Source organism: Sceloporus undulatus, chromosome 4, assembly GCF_019175285.1.
Source record: "Sceloporus undulatus isolate JIND9_A2432 ecotype Alabama chromosome 4, SceUnd_v1.1, whole genome shotgun sequence".
Classification (NCBI taxonomy): Eukaryota; Metazoa; Chordata; class Lepidosauria; order Squamata; family Phrynosomatidae; genus Sceloporus; species Sceloporus undulatus.
The window spans coordinates 159541040-159557673 of NC_056525.1; positions in this window are offsets into that span (position 1 = coordinate 159541040).

Consider the following 16634-nt stretch of genomic DNA (forward strand, 5'->3'; position numbering starts at 1 on the left):
CACTTTCACACAGGAGGCAAACGTAATTAAAATATGATTAAAATGTGGTAATAGCATGATCGGTGGGAAGATTATCACACCCTCATGTGCCTCTCCCATTCATACCCCGTGCTTAAATTGTAATGGACATGTCATTGGTTAATAACGGAAACTCCCATTATTACCCAATGATGTGTCCATTACAGTTTATGTCTGGGACACGAATTAGAGAAGCGCATGGGAGTGTGCTGATCCTCCCCCCAATCACACTAATACCACATTTTAATCACATTTTAATTATGCTTGCCTCCTCCATGTGAAAGCATCAATTTATCTAAAAAACAAAAGTAACTATAATGGTGTATTAAAGATTGAGAAATATTGAGAAGTCTTTCATTGCTTTTGCTATGAAAGAGTTATACTGCCCCCTGAAACTTTTTTCTCTATATTTGTTTCTGATCTTAGTATACCTCAATTAATTTTCCTCACACCTTATTGAGGAGAAGCAATAGAAAATCAGATTACAGTGGCTCTAAAGTAGCCATTATGTTGTATCTGTGCCAAGCTATGGATGCTCTAACATACAGATTAGATAAATATCTATTTGGGGAGTGTTTGCAGACTGCCTTATTGACCCAGTAAGCTGTAACAGCTCCAATATGTCAAGGAAATACATATTTAAACTCCACTTAGAATGCAAATTGTTGACCTAACACAACATAGCTGCTCATTTAGAACTGGTGCACTCTATCATTGAAATCCATGTCTGGTGATTGCTGGCCAAAGATGATTATAAAAAGCTGGCCTTGGAACAACTGCATGTAAGTATACACATTTCTCACATGGTAGAGCATAATGGCTCTTGGTAAATTGCTGTAGTCTGTAGAGTAGTGAAGCAATAAGATGACTGACAGGTTTTGGGAGAGTGTGTTTAAATATGGAAAATTGTATGATAAAAGTGTTGTGTTTTTACTTAGGAATAGTTAGAAATGTCATCATAGATACATCTGATGATGCTACAGAAACACACACACACCTACCTCTAGCAATTTAGCCAAGCAGCAAACAAAGAGAAGGATTTCTTAGGAGCTGCAGACTGATGATGCACTAAGAAGTCGCTTTACAGAGTTCTCCCAGTTGTGGGGCATGATGAGAACAGGCAGCTGAAAAGATACCTTGGAATCCTGCCACAGCTGTTTCTCTCAATATGTCCTGTGACCAACCAGGAATACACTGCAGATGTCATTCCCCAATGCCCTGTTCTGCAGTGCCTTGGGAAGCTCTTTCCTGGGGGCACTTCTGGCTTGAAAAGGCTTTGGGGACATTTTACAATCTTAAATGTGAATCCCAAAAGCTATGAAATCATAAGGCTGTCTTACAATCTCATAACTGCTGAATGGGATGCCAACCATCATATGTTTCTTTAGAAATTACAGTTCTTCAGTTCCCGAGTCAGACACCCTTGTCATTCCCATTCATTTGCCCCGAATCAGATTCGGGAGGTGCAGGAAAAACCTCCAAAAAGTTCTTTCTTTTTTTTACATGCCTGCTCGATCACCCCCCAGACAGCCCAGAGAGCAAAGGGGGAGGCAAAGGGACTTGGGGGGATGGAGGCTTCTTTCCCCTTTCCCAGGGGGACTCTGGGAAAACATAGGAGAACCTGGGAGAGAAAGGGACTTGGGGGAATAGAGGCTCCCTTCTCCCTTTCCCAAGGGGAAAAGCGCCTAAGCAATTGATTGACTGTGACATCAAGAGCCTAGGTGCTTGATTGACAGCTGCTTTAAAAAAAAAGATGTTCCAGAAGGGCAATGGGAACGGGGAGCAAAAAAGTCCGCTTCAAATTACAACCGAGAAAATTTCTATGGAAACGAGAACATGGATCAAAAAACCCTGAGTCTGTCTGCACCCTTTTGTAATGGGAAAGATGAACCAGATTTGAATACAACTCGGGGAAAAAATCTGAGTCAGAATCGCAGCAATATAAGCCGCTTTTTTAACCCAGTGGGAATGGGGCCTTGGAGAGAAGCAAAGTGAGATAGGAAATCCTCAGCAACAGATATCCACCTTCAACAGCTTTAATGAGAAATTTCCTTGACAGGAAGACATAGAAGTGGGTTAGGAAACCCATACACTACAAAATCTACTGACGAGAACCAAAGTATTGAATGACATCCAACATTTATCATCCAGTTAGTCTGACCTCAATACCAGGAAAGATTCTAGAGCAGATCATTAAACAGAGCGTCTGTGAACATCTAGAAGGCAATGCATAATCACAACCGTCAATACGAGTTTCAGAGAAACAAGCCATGTCAGATAAATCTGATTACTTTTTCTTTTCTTTTTTTCTTTCTTTCTGGTGTCCAGATGTGCACTAGTGAGTTCCACAATGCACATTTGTGTGCCCATTTTGCATTGGCCATAGTGCATCTATTACTCAAACTGTCCACGTCCATAATAATGTCACAACAGGCCCTTGGGGAATATTCAAAAAGATATATTCTCCCTTATGAACCAGTTCATGCTTTGAGATCTTCTGAGGATGCCCTTCTCTCTGATCCACCACCTTTACAGGTACATTGGTGAGAACACAGAAGAGGGACTGCCCTCAAGCTCTTGAACTCCTTTTTCAAAGGTTAGATTGGCACCCTCCCTAATTTATTTTTGCAGACAAGTAAATGCTTTGTTTTGACAGGCATCTGATGAGTGACTGTACAAGGCCTATCTCATCTGAACAATGAGCTGGATCTTGCTAATTGTGCTGCAATGAATGTAGATGTGTGCCTGTATGTGAATGTTTAATGATGCATATTTTTATCTGGATTTTTAAATTGTTTAATTTTAACTGTTTGTACTCTTAATTTTTAATAGTGTGTTTTTAAATTTGTTTTAAGTTGTTTTGAGTTCCAAACTGGAGGGAAAGGTGAGATAGAGTGACAGTGCCCATTAGACTATGACACTGAAGATTCAGGTTTGAATCTTCACTCAGCCATGGAAATCCACTGGATGACATTCGGCAAGTCACATGCTCTCAGCTTCAGGGGAAGTCAATAGAAAACCTCCACTGAACAAATCTTAACAAATTTGACAGTCTTATTTTAAGAGACATCGAGTATGGTTGTATTTACTGAAAAATCAGAATGAAGTTCAAGAAGTCACTCTTTTATGTTATGGGTTTTTTTGTCTTGACATTTGTGTTTATACTATTTTCCCCCTCCCTATTTTTGTAAGTTTGTGTATTTTATAGGCTAAATAATCTTTGATAATAATAAAAAATTAGAGGTTCATACATTAGGAGAAATATGAGAACTGGAAGGTTTTCACATCACCACAGCACTTTGAACTGGTCCAACAATGTATTGTCAGTCAATACAGCTCATAAAGTATTTATCTTATAATTGATGTTCATGTTCTCTTGCCTCATGAAGACTTCAAATAGCCATATTCTATACCAGCTGAAGTTTTTGAGTTCTAAAATCACAGGCAGCCCCATGAAGCAGCCTATCTTTACCTTTGCTCAGTAAAATGGACAGCCAGGTCTTACTAGGATTCCTTGATATCAAAGAGCTCTCCAAATATATTTCACTCACTCTCTTCAGGCTTTCATGCCAAACATAAGAAAATCTATTTTACCACATGTAGTGAAATGAATAATGGGAAGATTATGTTTTTAAAAAAGAGGGAAATAAGAATGATTGGTTTACAAAGATAAAGAAAATCCAAAAATATGTATAGTAGGGTGATGATAGAAATTGAACTGACAAAAAAATTAAGCAGAAGATTAAAGAGATGCATGATCGTAGGTATAATTGTTATTAAGAAGATATGGAAAATATAGGTTATATGTTGAATGTAAGTTTGTTTGTATATAGAAGAAAAAGAGATGGGAGGTATGGGGTTTATTTACTTAGGAATTAGGAATTTCTGTTTATATGTGGTATGTAAATGGGTATATGTGTAATTATATTTGTATGTAGGTAGGTAGAGTGGTAGTCAATTATGTTTATGTAGGTGTGTGTATTTGAGTGTATATGTAGAATAATGTGTATATATGTGAGTATGTATGTTTGATATGTGTATTTTAAATTGTAAAAAAATAAAATAAATTTTAAAAAATCAGATATAACATTATCCCAGTGTTAAGTAATGATGTTCCCTTCCAGAAGTGGCATAAGGATTTGTCAAACTTCATCTGGGCAGGCAAGAAATCTAGGATTAAAATGAAATCCTTACAGGATGAGGTTAAAGGAGGTGGTCTTGGTCTCTCATAATTAAAAATCTATTATTATGCATCTTGTTTAGAGTGGTTAAAGGACTGGGTTAGGTTAGAAAATACAGTTTGGCCAGGTTTTACCTGAATTTTATGCATGGCATCAATTCCTGCTTGGAGCGTCATCTAGCCTGGATTCCAAGTTTAATTTATAATCAAAAACAAGACTTCAACAAATACAGGAGCTATGATATATGGCAAAATGTGGAATCAACCTTCTGTGAAACTGTTCTGCAAAACACAACTCTACCCCTTGCCTATTGACCACAAAGGAAGGAAGAATAAGCTCTGAGGATGGTGGAAAGAGACATGAGGTAAGCAGGGAGGGAGGAAGAGGAAAGGAAAAGAATAAAGATTTGTGCATGTAGCAGTGTGTAGGAATCAAAGAAGAGAGGCACTGAGAGAGTGAGAGGGGAGGAAAGGAGTAGGAGAGAAGGCAGTAGCTGTGCAAGAAGCAAGGGGAAGCAATATTGGGAGTATGTAAACTGAGATGAAGGAGGGAGTAGGGGGCAAGAGGATGAGCTGTGTAAGTGCAATTGTCCAAGAAGCAATGGAAAAAGATATATTGGGAGGGAAGGGCACTGAGCTCTACATGTGATAAGGAAAGGGGTCCACTGTGTGGGAATAAGGTGAAATGAGGGAGGAACAAGAGGAAAGGCAGAAAATAAATGGCGGGGGGGGGGGGAACAAGAGAGGCAATGGCAAACCCCCTCTGAATAAATCTAGCCAAGAAAGCCCCATGATAGTTGTGCCTTAGGGTTGCTATAAGTTGGAAATGACTTCAAGGCACACAACAATAACAATAATAATAACAACAACAAAGTGATGGTCCAAGGTCACATGACCAAGCAGAGATTTGGGTCTCCATTCATCAAGTCCAGCACTTTAAGGATTACTCTATGCTCGTTCTTTCAGATCAGATGTAATGTTAAAAAAATGGTATGAAGGCTGAAACATAGCAGAAGAAAAAAATGGAACAACTAATGTGCTGAAATTGCATAATTAGAATGCAAAAGAGTCTAAATGTCATAATTAGAATAATTTGAATAATATTTGCATAATATGCCTGGATTGAGGAAGTGCAATATAGCAAACCTACCTGCCCAGGGATTAGACAACCATACTGATTTTGATAGACCTCTTTCTGACTACTTGCTTGATGCTGACATTGTCATAATAAAACCATATTCCACATAAAGTTCTGCTGAGAAGAACAAAGAATCTTCCTTTTATATTTAGCTTTCTTTTGATTTGTGGCTGAGGGAAATTTAACAAAGAAATCACTACTTTTCCTCAAAGATGCTGCTTAAACATGAATGTGCAAAATAATGACTGACAAGTGATGTATTCATTCTAGCTGGAACTCATGCTGCATCAATTTCCTCCATTTCTCAGGTGCTTTGGACTACAACTCCTAACAACCACATCCAGCCTGGCTCAAGGTCTGGAAGGGTAAGAGTTGTACGGCATCTGAAGAGCATGAATTTGGGGAAATCTGTGATAGACTAACAAACATTCATCACAAATAGTTTAAGTTTTTGCTTCTCCCTCCTCATCCTTTTCTCTTTGTGTTTCTTATATAGATTGCTCGCCTGAAGGCACAGCCTGCTTCAGAAATAGGCATCTTGTAAGATCCTATAAAAGACTTTGGCTACAGAAAGAGCTGACTTTGGCGGTTTACAGACTGCTCTTTTGGGGTGGCCTGTTCCTGCCCCTTTCCCCACTGGATCAGGGCCTCAGCTGCCACAGTGGCAGCCTCTGAGGCCCCAATCTGCCGCTTTCCAGGCCATGGGGAAGCAGCAAAAGGCTGCTTCCCCACAGCCTGGAAAGAGGTGTCTTTGGGGCTTCATGCCCCAAGGACACCTGACAGGCCAGGGACGAAGAGAAAGGGGCCACTTGGACCCTTTCTCATTTGTGTCGCTGGGCACAGCCGTGTAAAGGCTGTGTCTAGTGACGCGCAGCCGTGTAAAGGCTGTGTCTAGTGACACAAACCTGGAAGGAGCTCCATTTTGGAGCTCCTTCCGGTGCTGAGGAAAGGGTGCCCCAGGCGCCGTCACAAGGTGCCAGGACGTCACTTCCGCGCCACTCCATTTGGAGGCGGTACGGTCGTGACATCCCAATGGCGGCGCTCATGTAGAATGAGTGCCGCCATTTTTTACGTACTAGGTACGTACTAGGTTTAGGGCATCCGGAAAGACGCCTTTTCCTAACCCTAGTACATACCTAGTATGTACTTTTTGCATGTCTGGAACACGCCATTATGTAGCTCTCTGGATGTTGTTGGACCACAAGTCTACAGCATCCTAGCCAGCATAGCCAATGGTATTGAGTGGTGAGCGATGCAGTGTTCCATCATCTGGAAGACTGCATGATTCATGGGCTAAATAGTGGGATGTAAAGGTGATTAATTAGTCAAACAAGCATGATGTTAAATCCAAGGAGTGTCCCATTCATCCCCCTTCCCACCTGCCAGCCTTCTCTGGCATTGAAGATCTGTACCAGAGGGCTTTCCAGGCCCATAGAGGACATTTTTAGGGAACTTGACTATTGATGCTCCTTGGGCTTCTGTCAGTGAAATAACTGAATCATGGCTATTGGAATATAAGGCGTCTCCAACTGGAACAGATGTGTCAGCATGATACTTGTTGCTATAATACTTGCTTTTTTAAAAGTATCCAACTAATGTTTATGTTGCTCTGGACTTTGTTTGTTTGTTTATTTTGGTTAACTGCTCTCGAATCAATTTCTATTTATGACAGCTCTATGAATGAAAGACCTGTGGGACAGCATGTTATTAACAGTCTTGCTAAGATCTTGCAGAGTCAAAGCCATGGCTTTCTAGATTGAAATTTTCCAGTCTAGGTAATGTAATCAAGTTTTCCTCTCTTCCTACTGCCCTTACCAATCATTATTATATTTTCAGATGAGTCACGCTGCACTGTTATAGCACTATTATTCCATTCTAACTGCTATGGGTACCTCTTGTACCACAAGATTTTAACCACATTGGGTAGTAACAGAGCATAATCCTCAGTCAGAAGAAGCCTGTCAGAAGATGGAGTTCCTGCATTGGAGCCATCATTCCCTCCAAAGGCTCCCCATTGTTATATTTACACAATACAGGAAAGTTGAGACCCTGTTCTCATTCTTCATTTGAGCAATGTACTGTAGGAAATAACCTTTCTTTGTTTTTCAAATAAAAGATGGTAAGGTCTTCTTCTTATTATTATTCTCAACCAAGAGATTTTATTCCAAACTATTTGCCCCCAATAAAAGAAGGAAATGTTAGACTTTTTTTGCAGTTGGGATTTGCAGTTGGGAAGAGGCATTTAGAATTCTCAGTCAGAGAACTTGTAATCCTCCCTAAATTACAAACCCCAGATTTCCACAAGAGGTAGCTATAACAGTTAAAGTGGAATAATAGTGTTATAATAATGTAGTGATAATTGTTTTATTGTGGTCTCATGTATATCAAAAGTGTGATAGCTTAAGTTTAATTGTTTTTGCTTCTAGGGAGATTTAAGCCTGATTTGTTCTTTATTTGTATCCTGGGCTACTTGCTAGTAATCCTCAGCAGCAGCTACAATTGTATATTCCCTTATTCACATGGGTTTATATGTATCCCCAGATACACTGGAACAAAAAGGTATTATTCTCTTCTTAGGAGCTTATCTCATGGACAAAAATCCTGACTGCACCCCAGCAGGATGCAGCCGGGTTGTGGGATGCTGGCGGGAACTATCGCAGGTAATTCACCACCAATTCTGCCAGGTGAGTGCAGCCCAGCTGCAGCCCAGGTCCCAGGAGCACTTTGGAGGCAGCTTTTCAAAGGCGGAAAGCTCCCAGCAGTTGGGGTGCAGTCGGGGTTTTTTTGTCCATGCACTAAGCTTCTTAGAATGAAAGTTTATCAATGTAATAACACTTTTCCCAGTATAACCGAAAGGGGAGGGGAAAAGGTCAGAGCAGACATTTGCCCCTCACATTCTAGGATCAGCTCAGCAAATCGTGTTCAAGGTTATAAAAACCTTTGGAAGGATCTTAATGCAGATCCAGGAAATATTTAGAAGCAGCCTTCCTGACAAAAAGTATGTGAAGGTGACAACAACTAACAAAACTCAAGGAACTATATCACAAGAACTCATTCTTCTTTAGGCCAAACTGAAGGAGGCCCTAGTGCTCATAAATGTATCCTGTTTTACATTAAACATTAAAACATTATGCCAAATAGCTAACAACCTTCACAAGTTAAACCAGACATGCCAGAATAAGTTAATGGAGAATGCTGGGAAACATTTTTCAAAAGTGAAGATATTAATCAATCAGATGCAGCACAGATTGTAATTCCGTAAGTGCCATTAAAAGATTTTTATTCTTAAAAAAAAACTGGCTAGTATATATTGTTTTTGAAAACTTTAACAGCATAAGCTATATTACAGGCAATGCTGCTGAGATGACAGCCCCATTAATTAAATGTTTATTTATTAGCTTTTAAAAATCCTGCTTTGGACAGAACACACTTCATAATTTTACTCCCTTAAAAATGTCTTCTTTTTATAAAGAGTATTTTCACACACACACACCACCTTTTGACATTACTTGTGGTGGTGTAAATAGTTGCTTGGATTGCTGCTGATAAAATGACATCTTAAACTTTATGGGGCAGGTCAAAAGTATTTCCTGCTGTCTGGATTAGCTATGATTTATTTCATATGCCATCATGGTTGCAAAGTGGAAGGTGAAGTAAGAGGTATTATCCTCTTTGGCTTATAGCATGACTTCTGAGAAAACTGCAAATACTTTATGCCACAAATGTGTATGTGGGAGGAGAAATGGGACACATTTCACTGGAAGAAAAAGAGTGAAGGAAAGTAAGAGAGGGAGAGGTAGAATATATTATTCTGAGGTAAAATAACATTGTGATATACATGGTGAGTGGCCATTTGTTTTCAGAATTTCTTTAATAATAATCTTTTTTTAAAAAAACAACCTCAGGATGCACACAATCAGAATCTGTTGTATTCACACAACATCGCTATATCGTTCCTTTAACGTCCCAAGGTGTAATGGAATCGTCAGAACAGATAGACAATTCCAAAAGATTTTCTCATGAAGCTGTTAGTGTTCTTAAAACGTTAATATATCAGAATTCAGCAATTCAACTGTTTTGAAATCGTTTTGTAATCATTTATTGCTGAATTCTGATATATCAACATTTTAAGAACACTAACAGCCTCATGTGAAAATCTTTTGGAATCGTCTATCTGTTATGACGATTCCACTACACTCTGGGACGTTAAAGGAACGATATAGCGATGTCATGTGAAAATCTTCTAAGATCCAAAACACACTGTAGAAATAATCCAGTTTGAGATTGCTTTAACTGCTCTGGTTCATCCTGGGGATTATAAGCCTGGTCCAGAAGGACGGGAAAGGATACCCTCATCACGTGCAAGGGGTGGCGCTTCTAGACGTGCCTTGCATGTGATGAGGGTGTCAAAATGGCGGTACCCTGTACAGACGGGCTCCACCATTTGCGGCACCATTATGATGTCGTGAGTGCGCTATTGGCACACTGCAACGTCATAATGGCGTCGCAAGAAGAACCCGCTTTTGGTGGGTTCTTTTTGTTCTGCAGGGAAGTCCTGTAATCTGGAGGCTGCGGCTTCCCCACGGACCAAAGCTAGGCACCAGGAGACTGTCCTTTTTGGGCAGTCTGTCCTGCACCATAGTTTATTGTGACACCAGAGCTCTCTGACAGAGAAGGCTAAATGTCTCATAAATCTCCAGTTCCCAGAACTCCCTAGCTTTGATCCAGGGCTGTTAAAGCAGTCTCAAACTAGATTATTTCTGCAATGTGTTTTGGACCTATGTTTCATGGTTTTGGAGCTCTTGCAGAAACATGTTCTCTGTCTCTTTCTCTTTATGTTTCCTTGTTGTGAATTTCCTTGGCCAAATAACCCAAGAAAAATGCAGTCTCTTCACTCCTCCTCATGATAAATCTGTGAGATATTTTAGTTGTTTTGAATAACAGTAGGATTCTCCTGCATGTTTTTCCAACTGAGAAAGTAAGCAGGCATTTCCTGCATCAAGGAGTGGGGCTTGAGAAAAGGGAGGGACTTTGCCAAGCTCTTCAGGTGGCCAGATGGGGACCTCTGCAGGTTAGGTTATATCTATGGGACAGATGTTCATCTCTCTTGGATGAATGCATACAAATAAGTAATGGGCTGGAGGAGGGCAGTCATATACCTTTGTTAAAGAAAAATGAAAATTGGATTCCATCTGGTTTTCTCTTTCTTTTTTCTTTCCCCATTTATTACAAAATGATTGTGCCTCCATAACAGAAGCGGCAATGTCAACTATAGTTCGTCATTCACTTTGACTACACTTACATCAGTCTACACCCAGCTGTGTAGTCCAATATTTGTGTAATTCAACAACAGGCCCAGGACTGACTTTATATTTTAGCTTCCAGAACAAATACACTTTTATCGAGTCTTTACAGAAAGGGCAACCTCACAGCTGTGACAAACAGATCAAAACAGTAGTTTCATGCCAGACAAAAGGGAACTCAGAAAGAATCCAGCATGACATAGCCAAACTTAATTTCCCAAATGAGTGATGCACCCATTGAATTTCATCTTTGATGCCTGCCTTCAAAAGTCTGCAAAATATATATTGCCGTAAGCAAAGTTTAGACCACAGTGTCAGGGGAAACAGAGGATAGGGAAGGAAAGAGTAAAGAACAGACATGTTATATGTCAAGAGCAGAGTTGAAATGTTTTTTATGTATAACACTGTAGGCAAACAGAATTGCAATATGGGAGACTATATGTGCTACTGCTGTCCACCGCAGGCAATTATAATTTTAATGCTTATGTGTGAACCATCTGTTAATGATTTAGATGGAGTCTAGGCAATTGAAAATTATATATTGCAGTAAGCAATGCAAAAAAAAAAAAATAAAAAAGCCCTCAAAACCACTATCTTAAGAGTTGCAAATTTAACCAACAGTGCTAATTTGAACAATTTGGCAAAATTTGGCCCCAGTCATAGACGTAGGTGCCTAGTTCATATTTGTGATCCCAATGGATTTTTTATGATCTTCTGTTTGAGGTGTGCAAAATTGCCTTAGATTCTCACAGAAATAAAACCAAGCCTCCATCCTTTTCTAAAAAAAAAAGAAGATGAGAGATCATTTGAGGTATTTTTGAATCAATCTGAATTACAGATATCAATCCCCCTTCCTTATAGTACTCACTAATCCACAAAGCCTCCTTCCCATCAGCTTTCTCACTCTCTAAAGCAACCTTCTCTTCTTTCCTAGGCCTTTTTTGATCAAGTGAAAAAAGAGCTGTGATTGCATACATAGAGAAAGAGGGGGAAATAGTCTTGGGGAGTTATCATGCTAATATGCAGTAGAATATCTAGAAATCTGTCTAGAAACAAAAGGCCAGATCTTTGGGCAACAGATAGGTAATTCTTAAGTCCTGCACTATAAAATGCATGGGTCAGAATGTTGATGCTAGAATAGACCCATTGAATCGATGAAGCTGATATGTATTGCATTACCATTTAGGAATTGATTCAGTGAGTCTGCGGCGGGTTACAGACCGCCCATTTGGGGTGGGCTGTACCCGCCCTTTCCCCGGTGTATCGGGGCCTCAGTGGTCAGAACGGCAGCCGCTGAGGCCCCAATCTGCCACTTTTCAGGCTGCGGGGAAGCAGCAAAACGCCGCTTCCCCGCAGCCTGAAAAGGGGTGTCCCTGGGGCTTCAAGTCCCAAGGACACCCCGCGGCAGCAGGGAGGAGGAGGAAGGGGCCGCTTGGCCCCTTTCTCCTTTGGTCTGCTGGGCGCAGCCGTGTGAAGGCTGCGCCCAGCGGACCAAACTAGGAAGGAGCTCCGAAACGAAGCTCCTTCCTGTTCCGCGCTAAGGGTGCACTAGGCGCCCTGGCGCGGAGCGAGGACATCACTTCCGCACCGCCCCTTATAGAGGCGGCACGGTTGTGACGTCCTCATGGCGGTGGCCATCGCCGCCACCATTTTGTGCATGCGGAGCGCGCACTAGGGTTAGGGGGGTGCGGAAGCACCGTCCCTTTCTAACCCTAGTGTGCGCTCCGCATGCACAAAACGGCCCGTTTGTAACGGGCCTATGTTAGTAAGGACTCCTAAATGATAACACTCAGGCTATTATAAGGCAAGTTTTTCTACCTTATTTATGCAGAAATAATATAATATGTCCCTGTTACTAAAGATGTTGCTTCAGAAACTATGGAGCCTTCCAAACTTTTCTTTAATGGAACATGAGGAAAGGGAGAAGCATCAGTTTATGCTTCAAAATGGGGATGGGTGATAAATGTATTCAGTTTGTTTTTTAGAGCAAGTGTAGCAAATTTGTGATAAGCCATTGTGGTACAGTGGTGTGTTGCAGTGGCAAACCTCCTCTGAACAAATCCTTCCATGAAAACTTCATGAGAGGTTCACCTTAGGGTCACCACAAGTTAGAAATGACTGGAAGACACACAACAGCCACAAACAGACACATCAACCAGAACACAGTATGTAGATTGTACAGCAAATGTTTGAATGTCTTGAATTTTGAAAAGGGCTAAAGAATTTTTGAAAAAGACAGAGAAAAAAATACATAATAAGAGCAAACTATGTACACAAAAATGTGTGTGTTAGGAAAAAGCCATTGTTCACCCAAAAAAGCATAATAGAATCATAGAATCATAGAGTTGGAAGAGACCACAAGGGCCATCCAGTCCAACCCCCTTCTGCCATGCAGGAACTCTCAGTCAAAGCATACCTGACAGATGGCCATCCAGGAGACTACACTACACTCCGAGGGAGTGTGTTCCACTGTCAAACAGCCCTTACTGTCAGGAAGTTCCTCCTAATGTTGAGGTGGAATCTCTTTACCTATAGCTTGCATCCATTGCTCCGGGTCCAAGTCTCTGGAGCAGCAGAAAACAAGCTTGCTCCCTCCTCAATACGACATCCCTTCAAATATTTAAACAGGGCTATCATATCACCTCTTAACCTTCTCTTCTCCAGGATAAACATAACCAGCTCCCTAAGTCATTCCTTATAGGACATGGTCATTGATAAAGATGATGAATAGCACTGGGCCCAGGACAAAGCCTGGTGGGACCCCACTGGTCACTTCTATCCAAGATAAAAAGGAGCCATTGTTGAGCACCCTTTGGGTTCGGCCAGTCAACCAGTTACAAATCCATGTAACAGTTATCTTGTCTAGCCCGCATTTTACAATAGATTGGTGAGATTTTTGTCTCTGTGCAAAATGTGTGTTTTAGGCAAAGTGTGCAGAAAAATTTGTTTAATTTTTTTGTTGAAGAATTTGGCTAAACCTCTAGGTTTTTTATTCTTATTTGAAATGAAGCAGATATTATATAATTAAAGTTGCTCCCACTATTACTGCTGCTTCCTCTTCTTCCTCTTTTTCCTCCTCCATGTCTTCTTCTTCACTTTCTCATTTCCCTTTTTGTTTTCCCATTCATCTGTGAATGTCTCATTGTTATAGTTCTAACCAGAGGCTTTGAATCAAGGATGTAAACATAGGCCCAAGGATGTAATCACTGGCCTGAGGCTGATTTTAGGTGAGCTGGGCATTCATACGCACCCAGCCCTACTAGTGGCACCCATGTGCCAGCTTGCCACAGCCCTGCCCACACGGGGCACACGGGGCTTGCCAGAAGCGGTAGCGTCATGTCCATTATAGCACACCCAAAACGAAGCTGCTCTGGGTGGCTTCTTTTTAGGGAGCGTCTCAGTGCTGTGCTGTGCAGTTAGCTCAGCACTAACAAAGGGCAAAGACGAGAGGCATGGAGCTGCCTGTCTGTATCCCCCCATAGTCTTTAATATGGTCACAAAATAGAGGAAGGCTCAATAGCATGGGATATCATGACATTCTCCATGTCTTCTAGTGCCTTTTTGGTTTCACCGCTTAGCACTTCCAGAGGACAAATCAAGGTAAATTTTGCTATGTCAGTTTTAAGATCTGGACAAGGTGAGACATGAAAGAATGGATCTGATTATAAAGGGTGGTTTCTTTTTGTACTACTTACATGTCTGAAAGATATTAATTATTAGTGAGTTAAAATAAATTCATGCTCTTTCTCATTGCTTCACCATAGCTGAAGCTTGCAGTTGTTTGTTCAAGATGTTGCAAAAATCCTTCAGCCTGTGTTAGACCATTATTGAAAGGGAAAGGGAGAAAGGGATAGAGACAAGGCTTATTTTGTGTCAGGATTCCCCTAGGCTGAGCCTCAGAATTTTTTTTCAGTGTCTGTAATCACCCCTCAGACATATGTAGGATGAAAAGATGAAAGTATCCCAGAATAAGTTCAGAGCATCTGAGCACTGAGCAATCACAAAAATCTCTCACATATTCTAAACTTGAAGCTTTGAAGTCTGTGGTTCCAGGCAAGCATGCACCCACACACCTTTTGTTCCAGAAATTAAGCTCACAAGTTGAGACAAATAATCAACAATGATTTAAATGAGTCACTTTTCACATTTCAAACCTCCAAGTTGCAAATGTGAGCATGGCAATGTCTTCTTTGTGAAGTGCATCATCCATAAATAAAGACTTATATACCAAGTCTTTTGTACTAAAATTTATAACTAAAATGATTAAAATAGATTGCCAGGTAAAACTGCCCACTTAAATGATGAACCTGAAGATGAATAAGACCTGTTTTCTTCTTGTTCAGGTCCAAGAATACCACGGATTTGAGGCATCCCTAGCATGATAGTGTGTGTGCGTGCGTGCGCGCATGGCAGATGTACATGTTTTCACATGCCACTTTGAACCATAATTTGTGGAAAATTAAGATCGATTTTAGTTTTCTTTTTATTAGTACACTGAAATTTTGATTGGAAAAAAACGTTTAAAAGAGCATCCTTATTTCCATTCTTTTGTACATGTTTCTTTCTGTTCAAAACCATTTTCTCCCTTGATTTCCTCCTTCTTATGAAGGTGTTAGCTGGACCATAATAACACTTTTTTTGTTCATTGTGGAGGTTGAGATTCTGTTTCAAACATGCAACCATGCAATCCCATCCCCATGAAACCCAAAATTTAGCTTGTAAACATTACAAACCCACACAGCAGGGCCATTTCCATCAATCACTGAGGATGTTTTCCAGTTATTGTCCCATAGGTGGACAAGTTGCAAGAACATCGACTGCAGAGACACCCAAAGAAACCTGAAGGTCTCTATGGATCCCTGTCACAGTGCCTTTAACTGCACAAAAATGTCTGGATGTGTCCCTGTTGATCCCCACACTTTCCAACAACATGAAAACGGCTGTGTTGTTGGGAAAATACTGCTTACAAGGTGGGCTAACATTGGGAGATGTGGTGATGGCAATGCAACTCCCTGATACATATATGTCTCCTAATGGAAAATCTCAGGTATTTAATTTAGTGAGGTAATTATTTCAATGGTGATCTCTCAATTCATTTATAGTCCCATTTCATTTACCAACAATGTTAAAAGTTCACAAATAAATTCCTTTTTCTTTTTTCTTTTTTAATATTCTGCTTCTTATGATCATATGCAGTTTTCAGGATCAGTGAAGGTAATGGAGAGAGGGGGGCAGATCGATACTGTAATATCAACTCAGAAGTAATTGCAATGGCTTTGGTCCAACCTATTTAAAGGATTGCCTTCTTCTGTACAACTGACCCTGCGCCCTCAGGTCCTCTGGGAAGAATTTGTTGCAGCCAGTAAAGACCAGATTGTCTGTGGCATCCCAGAGGACCTTTTCTGCAACCGCTCCCAGATCGTAAAATGGCCTGTCAGATGAGATCTGTCATATTACCAGCTTGAACAGCTTTAAAAAAGCTGTCAAGGCGGATCTCTTCTAACAGGCCTTTCCAGAATAGCATATCAGCCACCCGCTGAACTGAATCGATCATCGATCATTGTCCAGCCCATCTCACCTACTAGTCCACACCGCATCCTCTGTTTTGTTGATTTTAATGTATTTTTAATATATGATTTAATTGTTTTTTTTGGGGGGGTAGAATTTGGGGTTACTGAGTACTGTTGTTTTATTATGTATCAGATTGTTTTTACTGTGAGCCTCCTCAATTCTAATCGGAGTAGGTGGGATATAAATAAAGTTTTTATTATTATTAAAATAGTTAAAGTCAGATATGACTTCTTTCTCTGTAATCACAGTGACTAATACTCACTCTTCTAAGGGGAAATCCCACACTTTTTATATACAAAAGAATAATTAAACTGCATGTGTGTGATTTGCACATTTTTAAAAATTGAGACTCAGGACCAGTGGGGGGTTAACTGCTACTTGCTTCTTTGAACTAGCGCTCAATACTATATGGACACTGAAGTCA